The sequence below is a fragment of the Diachasma alloeum genome, unplaced genomic scaffold (assembly GCF_001412515.2).
Source record: "Diachasma alloeum isolate Michigan unplaced genomic scaffold, Dall2.0 Dall_scaffold_00928, whole genome shotgun sequence".
Lineage (NCBI taxonomy): Eukaryota > Metazoa > Arthropoda > Insecta > Hymenoptera > Braconidae > Diachasma > Diachasma alloeum.
In genome coordinates, this window is record NW_021681046.1 from 136,296 (window position 1) to 151,197 (window position 14,902).

The 14,902-nt window shown below is 40.2% G+C and overlaps 1 pseudogene; it reads left to right on the top strand.

Annotated features, from left to right (window-relative positions):
- The first annotated feature begins 925 nt into the window (after nucleotides 1-925).
- LOC107045407 lies at nucleotides 926-11,215 on the top strand (annotated as a pseudogene).
- Nucleotides 11,216-14,902: the final 3,687 nt, after the last annotated feature.

The window sequence follows — 14,902 nt, forward strand, 5'->3', positions numbered from 1 at the left end:
TATGTCTGTTGGATAAAATGAATAATTCATCTCTATTATGCATAATTTTTTTTATTGTACTATGATATTTCATACAACCTAGCTCACCTAAACTAAACCATACTTCTTTTCTACAATAGATATTTTCAACAATAAATTTAATGTTCGTTGAAATACTGAACTAATGTTCTCCTCACCTCCTCACCTCTCTCGCGTTCATTGGCAGCAGTGACTTCGTCTCCATCATTGCATAGATTTCTTACATCTTCTTGTATTGGCTCTGCAATGATTCTGTCCTGTATTTCTGAATCAAAAATTACATTGTGCAGAATGCAGGTGGCTTTAACAATCTTCTCAACAGTGTCAGGTTTCTTTTATAGTCGTGTAAAAAGTACGCCATTTTTGACACGTTCTTGCAAACGCATTTTCTACGACTACGCGAGCACTAGAGAGCCGCTGATTGAATTGTTTCTGCTCTTCCGTTAAAATGAGTCCTCTCAACGGTTTCATCAATATAGGTAGTAGTGGATACGCCCCGTGACCAATCAAATAGTACAGGGCTATCAAGTTGGACGATGGCAGTTGTCGTGCCTCTGGTATCTTGAATAATTTCTTGTCAATCGCTTGTTTGAGCTTGGAATAATGAAAAATACTTGCATCGTTTTGTGACCCATATCTGCATATATCTATCGTCACGTATCTGCAGTCTGCATCGACGTGTGCCTGGAGTACCATTGAATAAAATTTCTTATTATTATAATAAGCTGTTCCAGACCCCGGTGGTTTTTGAATTCTGATGGGCCGTTCGTCTACAGCGCCCAAGCAATTGCGAAATCTCCTTTTCTCATAAAAAGATTCAGCAATTTTGGAAAAATCTTCTTCGGTTGGGCAAGGCATGTGCAGAGGTTGAAGAGTATTTCAAATGGCATCCATGCACTCTTGAACTATGGTAGAAACTGTTGACAATCCAATGCCAAAAGTAAATGCCAGAGACCCATAGCTCTGACCAGTAGCAAGAAATCTTAGCGTTATGACTAGTCTTTCTTCTTGAAGAATAGGACGGGCATGTAAATTGCACCAGCGTTTTGACAACGAGACTTCAATTTTCTTAAAAATGTAGTCGAATGTTTCGACTGACAGTCTAAGGTACTCTATAAATTTCGCCTCTTGTCTGCGTATTTTTGGAAATAGAACATGATGCTGCCCAGAACTAGATCTATCAGCTCCCTCGCACATGATTTTCAAATCTAAATAGGGAATCAGAATAAAAACCTTCAATTTAGTTAACTCACGGATTGTCAATAATAATGGAAAAGAAATTTTCGCATGCAATAGATTACTGTTTTTCACACAAGAGCCAAAAACTTAATACAGAAATACGAAATTTTTCAGTTAGAGTGCAGAACATTTTTTTAAAAAATTCTATATGAATCGGAAACAACATGTAGAGAGAAAGAGATAAAATAAAGGAAAGCTTGATTAATAATCATAATAGACACTTACGCAATAGAAATCACCAATGAAGTGATGAATAATTTTTTTCACTGCTTCAACGCTGAGCAACGCTTAACTTGTCTACCGTTAGGTCAGCGCAAGTGGAGAGCTTGCAGTATACGTGATACGAACCTGGAGTTCTCCAGTTCAGTCTCGCAAAGGTGAATGAAAGAACAGCATAGAATATCGAGAAACACCGTACGTCGAAGCGACACTTCTCCTCTCTGTTCTCATTGGTTCCATGCGATACACGTGGAGTCTTCGCTTCTGTGGAGTCACTCGTGCTAAACCCCTGAAGCGACAAATAGTTCAGTGGCCACCACCGGCATCAGTCCGAACGCAGCGCCACTCAAAGTGACATCAACACGAGGCTAAGCCGCGCTTGCAGGCACGGAGCCAATGGGTCTTATTAGAGATTACGGAACGAAACAAACAACCATGTTTGATGGTCGCAGTCCACTTTCCAAGTGACGAACGGTTTTTATGTACTTGTATCATAAGTCAATGTGTTTTCCGCCGTAATATCTGGAGATTTATAAACTAAGAACAATTAATTCAAAAAAATCTCTTACAGCAATTATCGGTGATACCACAAAATTATGCCAAATTCAAAATCTTCTATATTAGAAACATTAATTGAATAATTGGATTGAGTAGAACGAATGAAGACTTTATCTTCAGTAGTAAAATCCAAACCCGTCCACTTTTGCTACTGGTACATACCATAAAAGACGAATTGATGTTGTTAATCAAACGTTTTAGTTTTGCATCAACGTTTTTCATCAAAATTACCTATTTTCAATTTATTCCCACTAATCTTCCCTATTTCACCTACATACTCATTTGCAACAAAGTTTTGCACTTATAAAAATATAAGTAATAGGCATTACTCTTATCTAGAAAATAAAAAGTATCCGAACATTGCCAGGTCGGTATCGTCGTTGTCTTTGGTATCATTTGAATTTTCAAATTTTCGTCAATTTACTGTCACTTTGAACGCACCTTTTCCCACGATGATCGATCTATCCCTTAGCTCGTGATATTGTCGCGATAATTTTTTTTTCACTCAAAAAACTTTGCACTTTTGAGTAGAAAAAAGTAGATATTGACAATATCACGGAGAGCTAAACAATGGATTGATCATCGTATAATAGTGGTTTGCCGAAGTTTCATGGTATTTGACTATAAAAAAATGGCCCCTTGCAAAAAATTTCTCCCGTCCCTCCTTAATAACCCCCCTGAAAATTTTCCCCACATTTCATTATCAGGTCCACCAAGTATCTTCTAAAGAATGTGAATCTATAATTCGATTCACAGGCGAGGATGAAAATAATATTCATAAGGAAAGACTTTCTAGACCGTCTGATATGATACTATACTTCGTCACTAGGCCGACAGAAAATTTTCAGGCGAATATGAGTTTGCATCTCGTATTCAACGTATGAGATATATATATATGGGCGTAAAACGAGGTTGAATCTCGGTTTATCGGGCGTAAAAATCCAAAAATTGTCATGACACCACCATAGTCGTATCAGCAGAATATGATTGGTGGAAGAAAAAAAAAAGTAATATAACCTTGGTTTTCATTGCTGTGAAGGGCACCTCCAGGATTGATGGTAAATGAAACAGGCCCTTCTCTTTCTCGGATGTATGCACAAGCCTGATCAAGATCACTGAATCTGCGAGAGATAGTATGATTGGAGCGACTAAGACTTATAAGTTACTAAACAGTAGTAAATAAAAATACACTCAATACTATGTACTTTTTACGGACTTGATGTTAGACCGTTGACGAAGTGTTGAAGCACATGGTGGAGGTGCCATACGCGGTTCTGTAAAGGGAAGGGAAGAGACGTAACTGAAGCGAATAATGTTCCGATGTGGTCCGATTGCACTCTCTCTCTTTCTTCGAGATCGAGCGCTCTCATCCCCCCTTTTGGCTGGGGTACTGCCGTCTCTCTGGCGTTCATCGGCCTCGTATGTACAGATAAAGCTCTCGCCAGAAGAGAATGGTCTCCGATTTTCGCCCGAAGTGTCCCCACTCCGGAGGTTAACCCTAGTTTGGTCACCATAGGAGATATTTTTTCTTTTTTTCGATTTTTTTTTCTTGCCATTCACTGGCTACGCGGAAAAATCATAAAAAATTGGAATGCGTCAATTCAAGTGTATAGAAAATTATAATATTTTTTAAACTGATTTATATCCACAATTCCTGAAGAAAATCAATTATTTCTAACAGACGGAAAATTTTTGCACATGTTAAATGAAATTGCCCGTTGTGCGACGTTGCCAAAATCTCGCTAAACGCGTCCGGACAGTAGAGAGAGAACTCGGCAACGCTCGAGACTAAATAACACGGCGGCCATTCCCTGCCGAGGTGACCAAAGTCGCAAGTTCTCATATGTTGACCAAACTAGGGTTAAAAGGTACGAATGAGAATGTGATAGGGGTTAATCCAAAGATTATACTCTTGCAGCGAGAACTTTATCATATCTACCAGTGATCGAACGGAACGCTGGATTTGTTTTCTCTTAGCGCAACTATAGGGGTGGCGATGCCTGTACCGCTCAGCAGTCAATGCGGCTTACGCGTTTTAGTTCACAACCGATTATTTTCCCGAAATGATTTCTCACTTAATCGAGAGGCTCTACTATGAATACACTGAGAGAAAAAAATTCTTTTAACAAAGACGATTCATTTGATACAAGAGAATATTTTTTTGTCAATTTTCAAAAACGTGGAATCTATAAATAAATAATTTTGTTCTCAAACTGAGAGGAAAAACTCTTCCAACAAGATGAGATCAAGGGAAGCGGTAGCGTCCCGATCGCCAAGAACGGGAACGCTACTGCCATATTATACGTGAGTCAACTTCCCCTTCCACCCATAAAAAATTTTAATAATTATTTTTCTCGAATATGCCTCACATGAGCATATTCTGGAGTTGATAAATAGTTACCTCGATTACCTCACTCATTATAATAATTTTTTCCCACCCCCGCAATCAATTATAGTTGTAGAAAACTAATTTTCAATAATTCATTCCCTTGGATTTTCCTCAATTCATTTCTCCCGATCCATTAAGCGGAGATTTTAGCGGCTAAGTTGGTTGCACCGATTTCGGGAGTTAGCTGTATTGGATGACGTCAGACTCGAATTCAATAGCGATTGGCTAATCGAGCCCGCCGTATACTCGAGATAAACACTGGAGTTTGTGAATTATACGGAATTACTGTGGGTGGATGAACTAAACAGTGAACTAAGAACAGTTTCTTCAACAACTGTGTGACGGCGATTTTTCTCAACGTAGACTAATATGAACGGATTGGATCCGAGACCTTAAACCCGCAGAAAATTCCAGACTGAACGGTAGCCGTAGTGTGTCACCTTCGGCCTCTTCCACTTCCATGTTCCCTGAAGTTCTCGAAAACCGTAGAAACGATAGAAACGCTATAACCGGAGAACGACAAGCCAGCTACTCTTTTGAGGAACTGGTGTCGGGCGCCAGTTGATTTTTGTTTCGGCGGTATCAACGAACCGCAGCCAAAGGGAACCAAACGAGAAGAAAACTAGACTTAAAGATAATTAGGGAAAATCGAAGGGAGGGGTTGCGGAATTATTTCGACTAGCTCGGAGGAATTCGGAGAGCGGGGTAGGATCGGTCGCTCGGTATTAGGAAAAGGTGTCGCGCAACCCAAAGAAATATTCCAAAATTACTCAAAACCAGATCGGAAAATTAATTAAATCTGAGACACGTGGATTATGTTAAATTGTCTCGTGATTTATTTCATTTCTCAAAAACGATCCAAAGTAAATAGGAATTCTAAATTTATTTACTACGATTTATCCCCGAGAGAGAGTAAACGAATGGACTCTGAGAGAGAGAGAAATATCTGCTAGAACGGGGGAGAAAAACCTAAATGCGTATGATCTCTCGGCACAACCGGAAAAGGCGTGCACGGGGATCCATACGTGTACAAAAACCGCTAGCGACGAGGAATTAACGGGAAGGCGAATATTCACTGAAGGAGACAACTCGAGAAATGGAATAGGCACTCGCAAGGTGTCCTCAGTTCACATTCTCGAATTCTCTCTCGACCAGGAGCCTCGTGGCGTCGCTTCAATTATAGGGAGCCCACGAGCTTCTATTCGACGAGAGATCGGTATTATGGAAATAAAAGATCAGGGAAAAATGCTCCGGAACGAAAAGCGCTCCCAAATGAGGCGTCAATCCGTCCGAGCAATGAAAAGCATGCAAAACAGCACCACGGCTAGATCCACACCACGTGGAGAGCATGCGTGCACGTATAACCGTATATTCCCCGTTTCGGGGAAAATGTGCACTACTCCCCTTCTGGGAGTGTGCACTTGGGGTCAGAGGGTATTCTTACCATTTTTCCTCCAATCCAGGTTCCACGGGGAGTCCTCTCGGCGTCTTTCCCTTAGCTGCTCCAAAAGCGCGGCGACTTGGACGATGGCGGAACTGCGACTGACTCCAGCATTCGACCGAGATTCTCGTGTAACGACGGGCGACTGAGGCGCCGTATAACCAGTCGCCTGAGAGTTACTTCTGCAGTCAGTGGGAACTCCCGCGCGGGGACGTTAATTCAAATTTAAACTCCGAATATGGAGTCTTAAGATAATTTATAATTTTATGTGGCTGGCAATTTATCTCCTTTGACTAAAGATTCTTTGAAACTGAATCTTAACCGGAATTTACTAAACGAAACAAACGAAACTCGGATTGAGGGGAAAATATAGGCGGTTGTTCGCCTTTTATCAACGCGAATGCACTTTTCACTGAGTGAGTGCATATTTCGTAGCTGTCACTCTCCCGGGAGTTATTGGGGAATCACCTTTAACAAAAGCGTAAATCTAAAATGGGCCATGGCAATCCATGCAGGCGAGAGGCCTAAATTCACCCACAGAGCTTTCCAACCGTACTAGTGAGCCCAATAACCCCACGAAACGCGTAAGCTAGCGAGGGTGAGCATTTCAGCTCAACCTCGATGATCAGCAACTAACACTCAACGGAAATATGATATCTCACCGGGAGGCTCAGTCTATCGGCCACGATCCACGGTGGAGACTCGTTCCACTCAGAATTCGCGAAACTAACGAAATATCTATTAGACCAGTAAGTACATTTGACTGTAAATTTACCTAAAGCGTAATGACTCTAACCGTAAATCCCTCAATCCGAAACTAAACTGGAAATTACCTCGAAACATCGAGAATTTAACTATTTGTTTTTAATTCAACTGAATATTTTATTTTTACTCGTTTTTATCGTGGATCGACACGTGAATTTACTGGTTTTAAAGAATCGAACGTTATTCTCCCGCGGATGTTGATGTCCGGATGTTCTGATGATCGATTGTTTGGACCAATATGTTTGTGAAAGTACTGTTTGACGAGTCCCCACACCAACTCAATTGGATTGTAGATGCAGTGATAAGGTGGTAGCCGTAATATACGATGCTCCATCGTGTCCTTGAAAAGTTCATCCAACTCGTACTTGACAGGTTTCTTGAGCATGGAAGTCAGAACTCGCAGTTCCTTCTTCGTCAGACTTGGATCAACATTGATCCCCTCGTCTCTGAGCCAGGCTGTAATCTCGTCTTTCCTCCAATTCGACATCGGATTCTTGTCAACCTACAAAACCAAAACATAACAACAATATCTTTCTATATTCTTCAATTTCAATTCGCTAATCATGGGACAGCACTTCCTCCAAAGACATCCTCCTAATTGAAACAAATCATCCAGGCACAGAGTGTTGACAAGTACCTGATGGTTCCAGTGGACATTGGGAATGATATCCAGACTCAATTGTTGAAGATCACTCATGTTTCGAAATCAGAATTGAGTTCTGAGGAGAGGAAGATGGTCAAGACTGAAGTGGAAAGGAAGATTCGAGAGAAATGTAAAAAATTTATCACGAAATGAGTTTTTTTTGCGTTATTTCATCATTTTTTTTTACAAACTTCGTTTTTCTTTCCTTTTCAATTGATCTTCTTCACTACAGAATGCATTTTCAATATTTTTGAAACAACAAAACGTCTTCTTCATTATTAGATATGAAAAATTAGGTGGAAATATCAAAGAAGGAATGGAGACCAACAAATTTCGAGCGAGACTCGATCTATCTCGCTTGAACGAGACCCTCCTAAGTGACTGGAAAGAAAAAATAGAAGAAGTTTGTAACGAATACAAGAGGGACGTCATGAAATGCTCAGAACTCCTGGAAGACTGGAAAAAAATCAAGTACGACGACGTCGAGGAGATAAACACGAAAAAAGCAGAGACTAAACTACTCCAGTCCCAGATACCTGAGGTCCAGGTGAGGCCGACCAAAATCTCATGCACAATCAAAATGTTCAAAGAGACACCGACGACAATCAATGCCTTCAAGGCGATCAGCCACGAGTTAGCCGAGAAAATAGTACACGTCGAGGGGGAAATTAAGAAGAAAAAAACAGTATGAGGATCGTCAAGGGACTGAGTACCTAGAGGTCCTGAAGAGGCACAGAGCTAGACCTCTGTGCGACCATTAAAAAGGATGAACGCTTGTTGGAGATGTTGTGAGGGGTTTAAAGCATTCTTCAATGTTATGATGATGTTGATGAATTAAATTGAGAGATTGTCTGACTTGAAATCATTACAGTTGTCCTTTGAGGATTTTGCTGAATAAAAAACTGGGTTTTTTGAAGAAGAAATCTCCACGTTTTGTTCAAATAATCCGAAAAACAATATCAGATATATTGGTAAAAGGATATTTTGTTAAATATAATAAGTCATGGAACCTTTTGAGATCGAAATATTTGAGTATTGTCAAATCAATCACTATTATTTAGAAGTTATTTAGGAGTTATTGAATAACACCTGCACGCTGTGATAGGGAGCATTGTCCATGATGATAATTGTGCGTCGCTTCAGATTGGGAATCAGAATTCCCAATCTGAAGCGTCCAATTCTTGAACCTCGTCGAGTTCATGTGGTCGTGGTAGTCTTCGGAGTTTTGTTTCGATCGAAAGAAAAGGGATGCTCTAGGAACGAACCCCTCTGAACCACCTGTATAGCACACAATTCATCTAGCTCCACACGATGTTGTTCTCATTGAGCAACTGCGTTTGTTCCCATTTTGCCAATCCTTCCGTTTACCAGTGCCTCGTTGGAAGGTCCAGGTTTCATCGAGTCAAACGATGTCGCAGTTGTCGTCATCGAGGAGCTTTTTGAGAACTTTCAGGAATTGGATCCTTCTCAATTTGATGTAATGCTCCTCGACGAGGTATCGCGATCCATTTCTGGTTTCGTACGTGAAGTCAATATCGTGGAAGACATTTCTGAAGGTGTCCAGTTCTCCATGGAAAGCTACACCTCGCCCCCTACATCTTGTTCATAGAGAACCTCTCGTATGGCAACTTTCGTGGCATCATCGATGTCCCGCTTCTCTTTCTTTCTTTTTCTCTCCTTTGCTGGGCTCTCGAATTGGCCGCCATTGTCTCCAATCCAAACTGCTTTCATCACAGACGTCAAACTGCAACTTATAGCTTCAGCTGTCCTTTTCCTGAAACATAATTTTTCTCATACGAACCAAAATAGCAGTGGTTCTGATTATATTCTTCAGGAGGAAAAACAATCAGGGGACCGGAGCGATTTGGCAGAAGCCACATGGCTATTACTGTATGTGTTATTTATCTTCATTCTTCTTCTTCGTTCTTCAGCATTCTACTAATTTCATTGGTAGCAAGCTTCTGAGCGAATCAGCAGGATAGTTTTCGAGTTAATCGAGAAAATAGATTCGGCTTCAAAGTTGAATCAGCCCATCTTCAATCTCAAATATTTCAGTGCCAAAAAGAAGCTTTATACGAAATTTGAAGTTGATGTATCACTTTTTTGTAAAATTATTCCACATCGTATCCAAGCAAAATTGGAGAATCGAAGAATCGGACGATTTAAAAGCTTCTGTTCTAAAGCAAAGAATTCTAACAGAATGACTCTGCTGTCCTGGGAAAAATCTGGGGAACTTGGAGAACCTTGGGAAACTATCAAAGGGCAATTTATATGATAAGGGACATTTAAGTTCATACCTGATTTCAGAAAGTGGCTTGAGAGGTCCTCCATGCTCCTTTTCCCGCCGAAACAATTGTACACCTTATAAATACCATATTGCATTTGCCGGTTAAAAGGCCTTCCTCGTTTGTCCTTAAGTGCATGATCCCAGGGCTTGAGTCTGCGTGGATACTTGGGCGATGTCTTCCTCCTCCGGATCTTCATTCATGCTGTTTGAATTCCAAATAATAAATTATGTGAACGAAGACAAAGGAACAGCAGCGACGATATTGGAAGTAGATTTTTAGAAATTTCAAGTTGCAACTTTTGAGAGAGTCAATTTAAAATATTCGAACACAAGTACGAATTCGAACTGAAGTTGAACTCAAAAGATTGATTGAAAAATATATTCTTGACAATGAAGTTTATCCCAATGGGAAAGAACTCGCAGTTGGGCCGTTGAGCGAAATCAATGTAAGTCCAATACTAAAGCCAAAAACCCCAAGTGCAACCTCCATCCCAGAAATTCTAAAAATTTCCAACACGAATGGGACGCTCAGATGCTGCATGCCTTCACCGTTCGTCAACAGCTCCAGGACTTCAGATGAGAGCTCTCCCATCTTCTGTACCAGCACGAGGCAGTATGCAGGGTCATAGCCAGACTGACGAAGGTGCTGACAGCAGCCATGGAGGCCCTGGCGACCCTGACGCTTGGCATAGCTCCAAATGCCATTCACCAACCGGCAGTAGTTGTCGAGGCTGCAGCTGGTGCTGTCCAGCCAACGGAGCAGACTGGTATCACTGAGGATGTCATCCAGAAACTCCAGGTAATCACCCAGGAGAGGAAGAGAAGGGGAAGGTCTATCCCAGCTAGAAGGTCCATTCCTGAGGATTTGCTGCCTGCTGAGAGCATCAGGAGTTTCCAGACACTTGCTTCACATCCAGGTCTTCACAGTGCTTCCATTGCTCGAATATTGGCCCTGGACATTGACAATGCTGATACAAGCAACATTCTGGCTGGAGGTGCTGATAAGAATGCAACATGTCTTTAATGAAGACACGGAACAAGTCGTCGCAATCCTCAAGGAACACATCAAGAAGGTCAGCAGGGTTATCTAGCATACTGATGAGGACGTCGTTATGACGGCTTCCCCAGACTCGACGATTCGTATCTGGAACGCGAGGACGAGTCAGACTACATTGCTTTTGAGAACTCATGATGCACCTGTTACTGGATTGTCTCTTCATCCTACTGGAGATTATTTGCTGAGTTCTTCTCTGAATCAATACTGGCCTTTCTCGGCGATTAGTGTCTCGGAGTGTCTCGGAGAATGGATACTACCTTGCTACTGCTGCTGAAGACAGTTGTGTCAAGCTATAGAAGTTGTGAAAATTGAAGAATTTCAAGACATTGCAGTTGAATGCGGGATATAAGGTCAAGGATTTATCCTTCGATGAGAGTAGAACTTATTTGGCTGTTGCTGGATCTGACGTCAGACTTTACTTATGCAAGCAATGGCAGGAACTAAAGATTCTCAATGATCACACAGCAATAGCAACTGGGGTTCGATTCGGAAATCATGCCCAGTATTTGGCTTCTACCAGCATGGACAGAACACTCAAACTTTATGGACTTCTTCAAATGGATATTTGGGATTTTGAATCAGGAATTGAGGAGATCTAATCGAGAAATTCAGCTCCATATTGGAGCTGGAGTTGATTTCGGGAATGAACAGAATCAGTTAGTTCTGGAATGGGAGGTTCGCCGGTGCGAATCCGCTTGGGACTATCACCAGTCGATAAATAATAGTGAGACGATGAATCAAATCTACTTCTCAATCCCCATCAATCTTGATAAGAAAAATCCCCTGGGGAAATCGAACTGCTCGATTGTGATGCCACACATAAACTAATTGAATTCGTAAGAAATTTTTACTAACATTCAATTAGATTTGAGCATATTTCAACATTGATAATTCAACAATTTGATTAATTCGTTTTCCTTAAGTTAGAGTTAGAACATTTACATTTTACACTTTTGTACCATTTTCGGATCACTAGAATTTTTGCATTTTTTAGATTTTGGACCTCCAATATTATACAATGTTTGAAATTATTAAATTTTCGATTTAGAGACATTTTTCGTGCATTTTGAGTTCAGGAAAAAGTTTCAACTTTAGGTAAAAATTGTAAGAAATTCTCTAGTTTTGCACAATAGATTAGTGCAAAATTCAACTCTATTGGGTTGTGCTACAGGAAATGAATAGGAGTTCTCGATATACTCCTCTTTCTGCTTCTCATTTCTTCTCAGAAAAACTAATAGTAAAGTAGAATCAGATGATCAGAGTTCAGAAAAACTTGGGAAAGATACTAAAAGACTACTGTATCATTTCGATTTCTTGGAAATCTAAAATTTTATCATGAGAGTCAATTTATCAATTTTTTTGTAGAGATTTTCGAAAACTATTCCTTAGAATAGAATTGTTTGGACTTCAAATCATCAAATGTTCTTTCATTAGCCACGTTCAAAACAAAAGATATCTACGATTAGTTAGATTACTTCTGTAAATACTATTTTACGAATTTTTCGTCACCAAAATATTTTCCACTGGGTATTTAAAATTTTATTGAGTCGTAATAACGGATATAAATAAGAATTCTCGTGTAAAATCTTCCTGTTACCTCTCATTTTTCATTAGACTAAAAAAAAACTAGTAGTAGTGGTGCGGAATCCACTTATTAGATTAGAATTTCTCTACCAGAATGGAAAAAATGTAACTGATATTGATAAAGTCCTGTTGCATTTCTATTTTTCATGGAAATCCAATGGAAATAATATTCCAAATGCCTCAAAATTTGTTTTTGCTTTGGGCAACTAATAAAATAGCATTTGAATGTACGAAGTACACTCTTCAATTTTCAATAGAGGAGACTGCGGCGAAAAATCCCTCCTAAAACCTCTGTCCACGTAGATGGTGACTGGCGTTTCACGGTCCGAGAATCTCATGGTATTATCGGCCGCATGGAGAAATTGCCAGCGAACGACAGTCCCATACAGAATGAGATGAAGAATGGAACGGGAATTCCATAGAATCGTCAGCAAATTTTCTTCCTCAATGTGGACACATATCTGCAGAGATAATGCCTCAAGGGTCCTGCACGAATCAGCAAACTTTGCTGTGAGTTGGCAGCAACGAATCAGGGGTAATTTCGTCAGATGCTTCAATTCACTGAACTCTTGGAACACTGCATCCGTTAGGCACCTACTCCCTGAAAGAAATGAAGATGATGTGAATACACTGATAATAGATATCATTACGAGTGTTAGCGAAAGGTTTTTTGGATCGTCAAAGATTACCATCACTCGCGGAAGGCCAGTGATATAATCCCACGAGGAAAAAAAACTTAGTTGTCCACAAGTATCTAACGATTTTCATCATCATAATTTGTAGAATAAATTATTTTTGGATATGCACTCGGGATCTACTGGAATTTTTTAACAAAATTCTACTTTTCTAATTTTGAAGAAAAGTCGAGAAATTTGTAGAAAATTCTAGAATATTCTATGAAGATCTAGAATATCCTAGAATATTTCGAGAGTTGTTTACACATTTGTCGACAGACCCTCCCAGAATGACCCTTTAACTGAATAGATAAAAGGAAGTCTCAATTTTGCTAGTTAAAAACGGGAAATCAAGGGTCGAACGCAAGGGTTAAATCGAAATCAAAGTCAAATATTGACTTTTGATGGTCAAAAACACAGCTGCATGGGTCAAATGGTGGGTTCTGAGGGTCAAGAAAATATCTCCATATGTCGAAGGGGGATGAACTATAAAATAATTGGTCATAAGGGTCAAAAACGTGATTTCAAGGGTCAAATGCAGAATTATAAGAGTCAAATACAAGGGTCCAACAGTCAAACAAACTGTTATAAGGGTCAAATGCAAAGCTGAAAGGGTTAAATTGAAACCAAAAGTCAAATAAAAGGCTATGAGGGTCAGAGGCAAGAGTTCAAGGATTACATAATTGATTCAAGGGTCAAATACAAGCATTCCAGGGTTTAATAAGGTGTTATAAGGGTCAAACTCCAAGTTGTAAGAGTTTAATAGGCATCAAGTGTCAAACAGTTGTGCTGTGAGGGTCAAAACAGAAGGTCCAAAGGTCAAATGGTAAATTATAAGGGCTTAGAAGTGTTCAAGTGTTATAAGAGTCAAACTGAATGGTGCTTTAAGGGTCAATACCAATGCTACGAGGGTTAAATAGGGTCTCAGTGGCTCATAAGGATTAAATAAAATTGCCCAAGGGTTGGAAGGGAAGTTACAAGGGCTAAAAAACGAGCATTCAAGGGTCAAATGTGAGCAAAATGTCATGGCCAGGTCATCACGGTCAAAAACACTTGCCTTCGATGCTTATAATCCTTCATTTGACCCTTATAAGTCCCATTTGATACCCTGACCCTCATTTGACCCCTCAATGGCCCAATACCAGTTCTATAAATCCTGAAAAAGTCAATAATGAAAAATCAACAATAAAATTTTGTTCGCTAGATAGAAAGGAATACTCGATTCCGTTTCAAAAATAAAAAAAATGCAGTGTGTTAAATGGAGCTTTCATTCACCATGAATAGTTATACCGTACAATTGACGACATCCTCTAACTATGGAACGAACAACTTCATCTGTAATTGTTATACGGTGATCCCGAAGGACGAAGTTTCCACAATCAACATTTAGTTTTTTCAAATTCCTGAGGTTCCCCATGCAGTGGACATGTGTATTGGTCAGCTCAAATCCTGAGTGGCCAAAACTCAATATTTCGAGTGTGGCCTTCTCGCAGAGAGCTTTCAGGCCTTTGTCGTTGAGGAAAGTGGTGCTGAACGTCTTTATATTTCGTCACTTGAAGATGAGATTGCACAGAGTATTTTCAAGCTTCGAACAATGGTTCCGTGTTGAGAGCCTCAATACCTCGATCTCATCAGGGTTAATGGCCTTTAAGCTGGTGAAATATTTTTCGCAAGCAAACGAGACATCCAACGACTTGAGCTGAGGGTTCTCCAGGAGTAGAGTGCAGAGCTGCATGTCGTGTTCTGATGTGTGTATCGTACAATGCAATTGGAGTAGTTGCTGACATTCTCGAGCTGCGATATCAAGGACTGAGACTTGGCATAATCGTGCATCGTCGACGCTCTTCACTGCCTTTCCGCAGGGCCTCATGAGCCCTTCACTCACGGCTGATTTAGATGTTTTGATGATCATAGTTTTCGTTTCAGGTTCCACTCGTATTTCCTCAAGTACTTCATCGAGGGAATGATGATCAATAATTCTGATAGACTTTATGTCAAACCAATGGGCATTGATGGTATGCCATCGTT